The 11,980-nt window shown below is 34.9% G+C and overlaps 1 long non-coding RNA gene across 1 annotated transcript; it reads left to right on the plus strand.

Moving 5' to 3' along the window:
* Positions 1 to 677: 677 nt before the first annotated feature.
* On the plus strand, positions 678 to 11,148 carry LOC127850863 (uncharacterized). The gene is made up of 4 exons (XR_008035542.1): positions 678 to 797; positions 7,346 to 7,452; positions 7,865 to 8,036; positions 9,838 to 11,148. It is a non-coding gene; the product is annotated as an uncharacterized LOC127850863 (long non-coding RNA).
* Positions 11,149 to 11,980: the final 832 nt, after the last annotated feature.

Below are 11,980 nucleotides of genomic sequence, written 5' to 3' on the forward strand. Positions count from 1 at the left end.
TTCACAAATCACACGTTCTTCAGGAGATTGTTCTCATTTAAGCGGGTTCATTTAACGGGCAGAGTGGGATGTGTGACGTACATAATTGTCAACGACCGCGTCCTGGTGTTAAGATACAAAATACGAAACCTTTTTTGATTGACGTGAATTCCTACGCGAAGTTTTAAAATAGTAAAAAAAAAAACCAATACTGATTATTATAACTGTATCAAGTGCTTAATTTTCCCAATTGTAAACGTCTTATATATGTTCCTTCTTTTGTACGTTGTTTTATTTCTGCATAGATTTTTATCGTCCCATAAATCAGTTAATGCTTGTATACGATATTGATTAAAAGACAAAATGACCGACATATTTATCTTATTTATGTAAAACCTTTCGCAAATATGACTTTGATAGGGCAATAGCAAGAAATGTTGTCTTGCATTTTTTATCAATTAAGATAACTGTTTGACAATTGCTTGTATATTTATTTTTTTAGAAGAGGAGTATAGCTTTCAATCGCAATACCCTAATGAAATAAGCAAAAAATGTACTTAAATGTTAAAACACATCTCTGTCAACGCACTTCACTATTTCAAAACATACGAATTAAAGTATTGTCTCGCTATCAACGGTGATCTTTTACAAACAGCTATTAGTAATATCTAATATGAACCTAGCTCTGAGAAAACCGGTGTGACGTGAAACTCGTCAGACCATGAGAAGGGTCAGATAAACGGAAAACACAGAGCACTGCGCATGCGCATTAGAACATAAATAAACATAATCATATGCGTGAGAACCGTCAGATACAGGTAATATTGAGCAACGATTCTTTCCATTATTTAATTATAATTGCAACAGACACATGACAATCTATGCATGATATTTAATGTATAACTACGATTACAATTTACCTTCAATTTTACTGCAGTTATTTACTAAATGTATCTTAACGACATCTGTGCACAATGTCGCTACTACAGTCGCTACTACACTGCGGTGCGTTCAACTTCAACGTCTCATTTAATAATGTATTAGACTAATGCGGACACTTGTGCTGAATGTGCTTTTTATACTGAACAAAAACAATTTCGTCGCAAGTGAGATAATTTCTTTTAAGACTGATGTCTTAACAAAATACAGGCGAAATAATTATTTTCAGATAGTTCTTTTGCAACCGACCTTAAGCCTGGCACAGGAGCTTGAAATTCTATCCATAAAGCTAATCTAATGGCTAAATAACAAAAAAATATACCCCTTTATAGTATATAGACTACCATATAGGGGTATATTTTTGTAATATTAGTTATTATTAGTTTTATGGATAGAATTTCATACTCCTGTGGGACTAGCAACCCTGATTTGTTGATATCTTTCTTCTCAATCTCTTCTTCTTCTTCTTTTATAATAATGGCTATGTTCAATACTGATACATTATGGCCATGCGTGGGGGGTTAAAAAGAAATAGATTGATAAGTTTCCCGAGTTACTCAATCCACTCAGGAAAATCCTATCAACAGTGATAAAAAAGGTGCAAAACCTAACACCTTAAGCCCCTAAGACCTAAATATATACATATACAACTGTGCATGTGGTGAGAATATTAGTCGTGTTAAAAACAGGATAAAAGCAGAATCATGTGATCTAAGGAAGGAACACTGATGTAGACAGCACTGATTTAAATCCAGGGATCGTATCAGCGCTGACTACATAAGATGGAAGTGTGTTCCATTGTACAACTGTTCTTGGAAAGGAAGAAAATTTGTGGTAATCTGCTGTACTTGGTGGTATTTGGTATGCCATGTGATGGTGATGGCGTGAGTGTCTAATGTATGGAGTGAGATAGTGAAGGGGTTTGACATCAACATGATTATATACTATTTTATAGAACAAAATGAGTCTAGCTTGTTGTCTTCTTGATTGCAAGGTATTCCAATTCAAATCCTTAATTATATTTGTGACCGTGCACGGTGTCTTGCTGTAATTATTTGTTACAAATCTGGCAGCTCGATGCTGAACATTTTCAATTTTATCAATATCTTTCTGATGGTAAGGGTCCCACACACTAGAGCAATATTCCAAGGATGGTCTAACAATGCTGTTATATGCCGCTGCCTTAGTTTCCATTTTAGAAGAATGAATGTTTCGTTTTAAGAAACCTAAGCTCTGGCTTGCGTTACTACTAATTTTATTTACGTGAGGTGACCAGTTTAAAGTTGAGCTTACTTCAACGCCAAGATAAGTGGCTTGGTTTACAACAGACAGAGGTTGATTGTGAAGAGTGTAGGCTGTTTTTAATGGTTTACGGTTTCTCGTAACATGCATGATATGACATTTTTCTATGTTAAAAGACATCTTCCATTTCAGCTCCCACAATGATAGACTATCTAGATCTCTCTGAAACTGAATATGTTCAGACTGAATGGCAGTCATCATTTTTATAAGATTAAGAACACACTTAACAATAAACTTGTCATGATTTTGATATAAAGCATTCAATAAATCGTATACACGAATGATCACCAACACACTGTTAATAGTGCTCGATTGGTCATTGTCGGCTCGGGTACTACTTACATGTACCCCGGGTAATCTTAAGTATACTTACATGTACCCCGGGTACGGTAAATATACTTAAACGTACCCGAGAAATTTAACGCTAAATCAGTCGTTGTCAGCTTTTTAAAAAATATTAATTATATTCACATTTATGTCTATTTTTTGTAAAATGGCCTCTATATTATCGAAAACTCATACTCAAAAAGCCTGTTGACGCAGTTTTTTTTAAGATAAGTTTGTTTAAAATAATTGGTAGCGCGTTTTATGACATCAGATTTTAGGCGGAAATACAACTCGGGTACAGTCTAATATTGAACGGGTACGATTACGTTTATTTACCGTACCCATGGTACATGTTAGTATACTTAAGAGTACCTGGGGTACATGTAAGTAGTACCTGAGCCGACAATGATCAATCAAGCATTATTAGTGAATATTTTCCAAATTATTTTCATCTACACAACATATGTAGCAAAGTTGGCAACTGTTTATTTAAAAAAAATCCAAATAAAATGTAAAATTCTAGGAAATAAGGATAAGTCGTAGATTTGATATTTTATAAATTGTTTGTTAAAAGAAAGTGGCTAGCCGTACGGCCCTGTACGACAAGCCAATATACTTTATATAGGCTTGCCATACGGGGCCGTACGACTAGCCTATATTGGCTTGTCGTATGGCTCTGTACGTTTAGCCTTTCCTATAGGGAATGTTTAGCCATACAGCTGTTATAACAAATAAATATATTGATTATTTATTGATCTACGTGCAGATATCTTTGCCATGCATTATGAGAACACGTGCTAATACATGTACTTAAAATTGTGTGCTACCACGCAGGCTGATTAGATGCTAATTTTTTTTTGCTACATGAACGTCAGGCAAGATAATAAGTGCATATGTTTTAGCTACTTAGATAGTGAAATTCCGATTTTTGTGCATAGTATATAAAGGGTGTAAAAAAGGGAAATATGAAAGTGTAATTTATTTCGCCAAACAACAAATACAGCAAGTAATATAAATCACAGTTATGTAGTATTTAAATACGCATTGTACATTAATTCCTTAAACCCGGGTTCAAGACTTTGAACCGCGGTTCAAAGTCTCTTAGCTCTATAGTTAAGAAACGACCAATGAAACCGTGACATTTGCCTTCTAAATGTGGGTTAACCTCCGCTGATTGGTTGTCTCTGAATTATGTAGATAAGAGATTTGTATCTTTTTTAGACGCAATTTGAACCGCGGTTCAAACTCTTGAACTCGGGTTTAAGGAATAAATAGTTAACTGTTTAAATAATGAATGTGCATTCCGCGCGTCTTAACCCCAGTTTAAGACTATGAACCGCAGTTTAAGACTTTAAACCGCAGTTTAAGACTTTGAACCGCAGTTCAAAGTCTATTAACCCTATAGTTAAGAGAGGACCAATAAAGAATTAATGTGCAAACGGCACTTTGAACTCCGGTTCAAAGTTTCTTTACTATACAATTGACTGTTAAATAATAAATGTGCATTCCGCGCCTCTTAACCACAGTTTAGGACTTTGAACCGCAGATCAAAGTCTCTTAACCCTATAGTTACGAGATGACCAATGAAGTCCCGGTATTTACCTTCAAATTGTGGTTTAAGCCCCGCTGATTGGTTGTCTCAGATAACAGATTTATATCTATGTTTAGACACACTTTGAACCGTGGTTCAAAGTCTTGAACCCGGGTTTAAGGACTTCATGTGCAAACGGCATTTTGAACCCGGGTTCAAAGTCAATTAACTATATAGTTAACTGTTAAACTGAGGTGTAAGGAAGTAATGTGCATTTCGCGTGCCATACATGTACCACTGCCTTATTTAAATGATCACTCATTAGTGAAGATTTTCACCTATAGACAGTTGTGATAAAGAGATCTTTATCAAGCAAATTGTTGGTTAAGAACCTTGAAACTTTCCCACATGGTAGCTACGAGCATATGTGCACATAGTAGCTACGAGCATATTTGCAACCCTGCACTATTTGGAATTTTTTGATCTGGCCCCTGGGTCAAAAGTTATGGGGTTGGGGTGGGGCCGGGTCAGAGATTTTCACTCATTTTTGTAGGTTATTTTACATTAACTTCTTCATTTCTACACCGATTTACTTCAAATTGATACTGAACCTCTTTTATTACAATACGGTCAATCTCAACTATGCATGGCCCCATTACCAACCCTGGGGCACCCCGCCAACAAAGACCACGCCCACCCAAAATTGCCTTTTACTATAACTTCTTCATTTCTACACCGATTCACTTCTAATTGATACTGAACTTCTCTTATGACAATACGGTCAATCTCAACTATGCATGGCCCCATTACCAACCCTGGGGCACCCCTGGGTCAAACATGCGGTGTAGGGATACTCGTCGGCCTCTACCGCGCCATTTCTAGTTATTACATGTATAAGTTTATTACTTCCTGTGAGATTTGTCAGACCAACTCTTTGTATGCTATAATGATTATGATGATGATGATGATGGTAGTGAGGGTTACTTGTCTTCATTAAAATTACTGCCCATTAGAATTGTCAGACCAACTCTATGTATGCAATAATAATGATGATAAAAGTAAAAGTGGTGGTAACTTGTCTTTGTAATCATATAAATGATTACATGTTTATTACTGCCTGTAAGATTTTTCAGACCAAATCTATGTATGCAATTATGATGATGATAAAGGTGGTAGTGGTGGTAACTGGCATTTTTCATGATAACATGATTATCACTGCCCATGAGATTGGTTAGACCAACTCTATGTATGCAATAATGATGATAATAAAAGTGGTAGTGGTGGTGACTGGCCATTCTCATGATAACATGAGTATAACTGCCTGTGAGATCTGTTAGATCAACTCTAAGCATGCAATAATGATGATGATGAAGGTGGTAGTGATGGTGACTTGTCTTTCTCATGATAACATGATTATAAGTGCCTGTGAAATTTGTGAGACCAACTCTCTGTATGCGATAAAGATTATGATGAAGGTAGTAGTGGCGGTTACTTGCCTTTCTCATGAATACATTGATAATTACGGTACATCCCGTGAGATTTGTCAGACCAACTCTATGTATGCAATAATGATGATGATGAAGGTGGTAGTGGTGGTGACTGGCCTTTCTCATGATAACATGAGTATAACTGCCTGTGAGATTTGTCAGACCAACTCCAAGCATGCAATAATGATGATGATGAAGGTGGTAGTGATGGTGACTTGTCTTTCTCATGATAACATGAGTATAACTGCCTGTGAGATTTGTCAGATCAACTCCAAGCATGCAATAATGATGATGATAAAGGTTGTAGTGGTGGTGACTGGCCTTTCTCATGATAACATGAGTATAACTGCCTGTGAGATTTGTCAGATCAACTCCAAGCATGCAATAATGATGATGATGAAGGTGGTAGTGATGGTGACTTGTCTTTCTCATGATAACATGAGTATAACTGCCTGTGAGATTTGTCAGATCAACTCCAAGCATGCAATAATGATGATGATGAAGGTGGTAGTGATGGTGACTTGTCTTTCTCATGATAACATGAGTATAACTGCCTGTGAGATTTGTCAGATCAACTCCAAGCATGCAATAATGATGATGATAAAGGTTGTAGTGGTGGTGACTGGCCTTTCTCATGATAACATGAGTATAACTGCCTGTGAGATTTGTCAGATCAACTCCAAGCATGCAATAATGATGATGATTAAGATGGTAGTGATGGTGACTTGTCTTTCTCATGATAACACAAGTATAACTGCCTGTGAGATTTGTCAGACCAACTCCAAGCATGAAATATTGATGATGATGAAGGTGGTAGTGATGGTGCCTTGTCTTTCTCATGATAACACAAGTATAACTGCCTGTGAGATTTGTCAGACCAACTCCAAGCATGAAATATTGATGATGATGAAGGTGGTAGTGATGGTGACTTGTCTTTCTCATGATAACATCAGTATTACTGCCTGTGAGATTTGTCAGATCAACTCCAAGCATGCAATAATGATGATGATGAAGGTGGTAGTGATGGTGACTTGTCTTTCTCATGATAACATGAGTATAACTGCCTGTGAGATTTGTCAGATCAACTCCAAGCATGCAAAAATGATGATGATGAAGGTGGTAGTGATAGTGACTTGTTTTTCTCATGATAACATGAGTATAACTGCCTGTGAGATTTGTCAGATCAACTCTCTATATGCAATAATGATGCTTATAAAGGTGGTAAAGGTGGTGACTTTTCTTTCTTTTGATTGCTTGATTATAAGTGCCTGTGAGATTTGTCAGACCAACTCTCTGTATGCAATAATGATTATGATGAAGGTGGTAGTGCGCACTTGCCTTTCTTATGAAAACATTGATAATTACTGCCCGTGAGATTTGTCAGACCAACTCTCTTTATATAATAATGAAGAAAAGGGGGCATATAGTGATTGGGCTGTGTGTCTGTCTGTCTGTCCGTCTTTCCGCCAGACTTTGCGTTTAGGTTTCGAAAAATGCTCAAAAATTCTATCTCCTTGAGATATAACCTTCATATTTGGTATGCATGTGTATATAGACAAGGCCTTTCCATACGCACACAAATTTTTACCCCTCTGACCTTGACCTTGAACTTACGGTCTGCGTTTAGGTTTCGAAATCAGCGTTTAGGTTTCGAAAAAAGCTCATAACTTATATCAAGCATTTATAGGGGGCATAAGTCATCTAATGGTGACAGCTCTTGTTCTGTTTTATTTACAGGTGAACGGACGACATTATATGATTGGCTTATTTTGTTTTTCAGATAAATCAAGAGTTGTGCTTTACGTGGGACATTAAACACAAAGTAACATCTGCATGCCACCCACAAAGAAACGGCCTTGATGAAAGGACCAATCAAACAATCAAAAGGTAAATTTCAAACTGTTTATCACTGAGATGTGACTGTGTTTTTGCTTATTATTCACTATAAATTTTAGCCAAGCATTTGCCAATCTGTTTTGTCTTTTGTGTAAACTGGGCCTTGCCCACCCTTAAATTTACACACCAGATTTTCCAAAATTAATCATAAAGAGAGATAGGTTCGTCCTCAATTGCTGGTACATGTAATCTAACAAAGCCTTGAAGATTTGGATTTCTACCCTGAAGACTTTAGCTGGTTCAATATTGATTCTGTACAATATGTGTAGGGAGCGTAATTATTGTTTTAAAAATTTTCATTGAATTCATTCAGTTGCATAATTTATACCAGAATAGTGTTCAATATCACTTTATGTGCTTCTGATTTGTTAAAACCTTACTAATTGTCTGATTTTTCTTAAAGGGCCTTAAGCAAATTGGTCAACGACATATAGAACGATTGGGATGAAACGCTTGATGAGGTTCTTTTCTCAATTCGGACCAAAAAACAGTCGTCAACAAAATTCAGCCCATTCTTCCTTCTGTACGGACGGGAAGCAATGTACCCGAGTCAGTTGCAGACTGTGGCTCTTGATGTATGTAAATAAAGCATCTTTGATTACATACTTAATATGTTGCTGACAGGAGTTTAGATGAAGATTTAATGTTTTCCATATCCTGTGTCAATTAATTGTTTTAGTCCCACATTCTTTAACATATCCTTGTTATGTAAAGGCCTAGAGTGAAAAAGAAGGGGGCAGCATAGCGATCTCTTATTGGTTCATCCCTCCTGCCCCTCATGGTTGGTCAAAACCAAAAATACGAAACAAATGCTTAAATTTTATACATTTTTAGCTCACCTCAGCACTACGAGCACATGTTGAGCTATTTATGCCCCCGGTAGAGTGGCATATAGCAGTTGAACTGTCCATCAGTGTGTCAGTCAGTTTGTCAGTCTGTCCGTCCGTCCGAAAAAAATTAACGTTTTCCATAACTTTTGCAATATTGAAGATAGCAACTTGATATTTGACATGCATGTGTATCTCATGAAGCTGCACATTTTGAGTGGTGAAAGGTCAAGGTTATCCTTCAAGGTCAAAGGTCAAAAAACTAAATCCAAGGGAAATAACAAGCTTTTAAGGGAGAGAATTTCTATTTTATATCTTTTGGCCTGTACAGATCTATTTCACAAGAGAAGTCATATTTTTTTAAAGGATATAATAAAACCAAATTTTAAGGTCACGGTCTTACTTAAAAGTAAAAAAATACAATCCAAGGGAAGTAATAAGCTATACAAGGGAGATAATTTCTAAACCTGCCTAATGATATATTTAAATTTTATTTCAAAGCGGCGCAATAGGGGGCATTGTGTTTCTGACGAATACATCTCTTGTTCAATCACCTTTTGTTTGTCGTTGGTAAAGCGTCATCATAATTACCTCGTGAACTTTCCCTTTCAGGCCACATTTATTGTCCAATCTTCCTGAAACTTGGTTAAAAAATGTGTCCCTATTATATTTTTACCAAGTTTGAAACTAAGTTGCCAGAGGTCAAGAAATAAGTCACTAGGTAAAATTAAAGAAAAGGTTTTTGAACTCCCTAGTTTCATGGCTAAATCTTTACTAAACTTGGTTAGAATCTTGACAATATCTAGGTCGAGTTCAAATCTGGGTCAGTGAGTCCAAAAACCGGTTCAACTGTTTAAATTTTACCAAAATCTTGTGACTACTAAAGTGGCCACATTTATGACCCAATCTTGACGAAATATTATTTTTGAAAATACCTAGTCCAAGTCATGTGTATCCAAAAACTAGGTCACTAGGTCCAGTTTTGATTATTTGGTTACATGTACCTCAAACTCAGGTGAGCAAGTCAGGGCCATACTTGTTAAACAACGAGTATATTTCTTGATCACCACCTAAATTATAAGTGTTTAGAATAAGGAATTCCCTAGAAATATTTAATTATTACGTCAACGTTTACGTTGTATGTTCAATTTATGTGCTTTTTCTTTTACAACGATATATTTCTTGTTCTGTCTACATAATAAGTTATATCTTTTCTAAAAAATTCATCAACTGCACTTATGAATAAACACTCACTTTGGAAACAAACATGGAAACAAAAATTATATTTTATGTTTTGTCAAACTGACAGAAAAACAATTCTGAATATTGACATATAATGGACTATTTTCTCCTTCTTAAATCAAGTACTGGTATGATTCATTCAAAATGAAGAAGTATATTTGTTTAGAAATGTTCTTTAGAAGAGTAAAAAGACTTGTTTGTTACACAAATGTAATATTAATCAGCAAAAGCAAAAAAATCATGAACAATACTTGTTCCTTTTTTTTGTGGATTGTTTTATTATGTGCATTTGTCTTTTTTTCATCAGGACAAAAAAGGTGTATTGTCCGACCCAGACATGATTGAAAAACAATCTAGTGTGCGAAAGCAACAAACAGAAACTGCAGGAAAAGTTGTACTGGACAATATGTCTAAAGCCAAAGAGACTAATTTTAAGCCAACAACAAAAAAAGAAAATTTGATCAAATACATGTTGGGGCTAGAGTGTTAAAGTTCAATGCTTCGAGGGCGGCGAGAAAAGCCAAAGGAAATCTTGAAAGTAATTACACTGGACCATATGTTGTAGACAATATAAAAGGGAATATTGCAACACTTAAAACAATGAGTGGACAGGTTTTGAAGTCTGGAGTGTCCCTCAACAACTTAAAAATATTTGTGGAATCAGCAGTGGAATCAGCAGAAAGCTTCAAACAGGAGTCAGCAGAGTAAATACAATACAATGTATTTGCAGTTTTACAGAAAAGCCAAGTGTTTGTCCAGTCAGCTCCTTCATTAATGAGGCTTTAAAACTAAATCAAGGTCAAACACACTTAATACTAAAAAGTAAAGATGGGCACTAAAATTTTGTGTGTACATGGTTTACCTGCATAAATAATTTGGAATTGCATATTTTTTTAAATTATAGAACAACAAAGTAAATGTTGAAAATGGTTCATGATAGTTCTATGTATACATATTGTTAAATCACTCATTTTAGGGCAATTATATTTTTTTTGTTTAAAAAGGCAATCTTACTGAACATTTGCAGATTTTAGGTGATATTGATACTGATTTTAAGGTGATGCCATGTTTTATAGTTAACTTGAATGTACAGATATTTTTCAATTCATTGCTTTGTAACTGAATTTATGTATTTTTTACCACCTTCCTGTAACTTTTAATTTAGTGTTTTGTTGGAAATTGAGATTTTCATGTTAAAAAGTATGCATTATTCAAGATAGATTAAATCAAAGACAAATGTTGATAAGTGCACATTGATAATATTTCATTCACTATGTGTGTAGTTTCCTATCCTTCACACAAATCAGGAATCATGTAAGAAACAAAAATTTGTTTGCAGCTGGTTGTAACTGCATGTGTAATTTCTATTCAAAATGATGGTTTTAATAACATGTGATTCAATTAGAAATGCATTTCTCATTTTGACCAGTTAATAATGGATAATCAGAGGATATAAAAAAGTCATCAATTTACATAATGAAGTATTAATAACACCATGTTATTCGGGTACAGACAACTGTAACATTTATTAATTTATATGAATCATAATTACTATATGTGCTCATGCATACATGTTGATTATTGTTGATGTCTTAATAAACCAATAGTATATTATCAATATGTGTTGTTGCTCGAAAATATGTTTTTGTAGCAGGAAGTGCTTTGGGCTTGATTAATGTGAGAACTCCACAAAATATTAATAAAATCCTTCTGTGCCTTTTATTTCTGAAAACAGAAGTAGCCAGTTGGTATTACACATCTCCTAAACAAGTACAGCACAATGAAACTTAAAGGTTCTATAAATAAATTATAATTTTTTTATAACATCTTATCCACACACAAAATATTGATGATGTGGTGCTCAAATCGCAAAACCAACTGTTTGGCAAAAATAATGCAGATGGTTAGATTATGATAAGTGCCAGAAAAAACAAACTCTGGAGATAATAATTGATATGATAATCATTGCTTGACAGAATCACAATTGACCTAAATATTTATTTGTGTGGTGATGTATTTTTCAATGAGTGCTTTAAGATTCCAAGAACATATTGACTTAAAATAAATAATATCGATGGCGGAAATGACTTATTATTTCATGTTCATGAACCGGTTTTAAAATACTTTGTAGACTTATCTTCTAGGCGGTGAGGACTTTTAGACCACCTCGAAAGGTGATAAACTTCAACTATATTTTGACCTAGGTCAGTAACCGACTTAAGAATATTATGCAAACATAATACTGATGACTGATGAGTCTGTTGTGTCTTATATTATCAATGCTATTTAAAATGTTAAGTCCATTTCAACCTTAAGGCTAATAATAACAAGCAAATTCATTAAATTGATATCCCCCGCAAAATAAATTTTGAATATTGATGGATGCAGAACTTACAGAAAAGTTTATTTGAAGGGTTGTACCCTTTCTCACTTATTTAAAAGTTACAACA

Source organism: Dreissena polymorpha, chromosome 11, assembly GCF_020536995.1.
Source record: "Dreissena polymorpha isolate Duluth1 chromosome 11, UMN_Dpol_1.0, whole genome shotgun sequence".
Lineage (NCBI taxonomy): Eukaryota > Metazoa > Mollusca > Bivalvia > Myida > Dreissenidae > Dreissena > Dreissena polymorpha.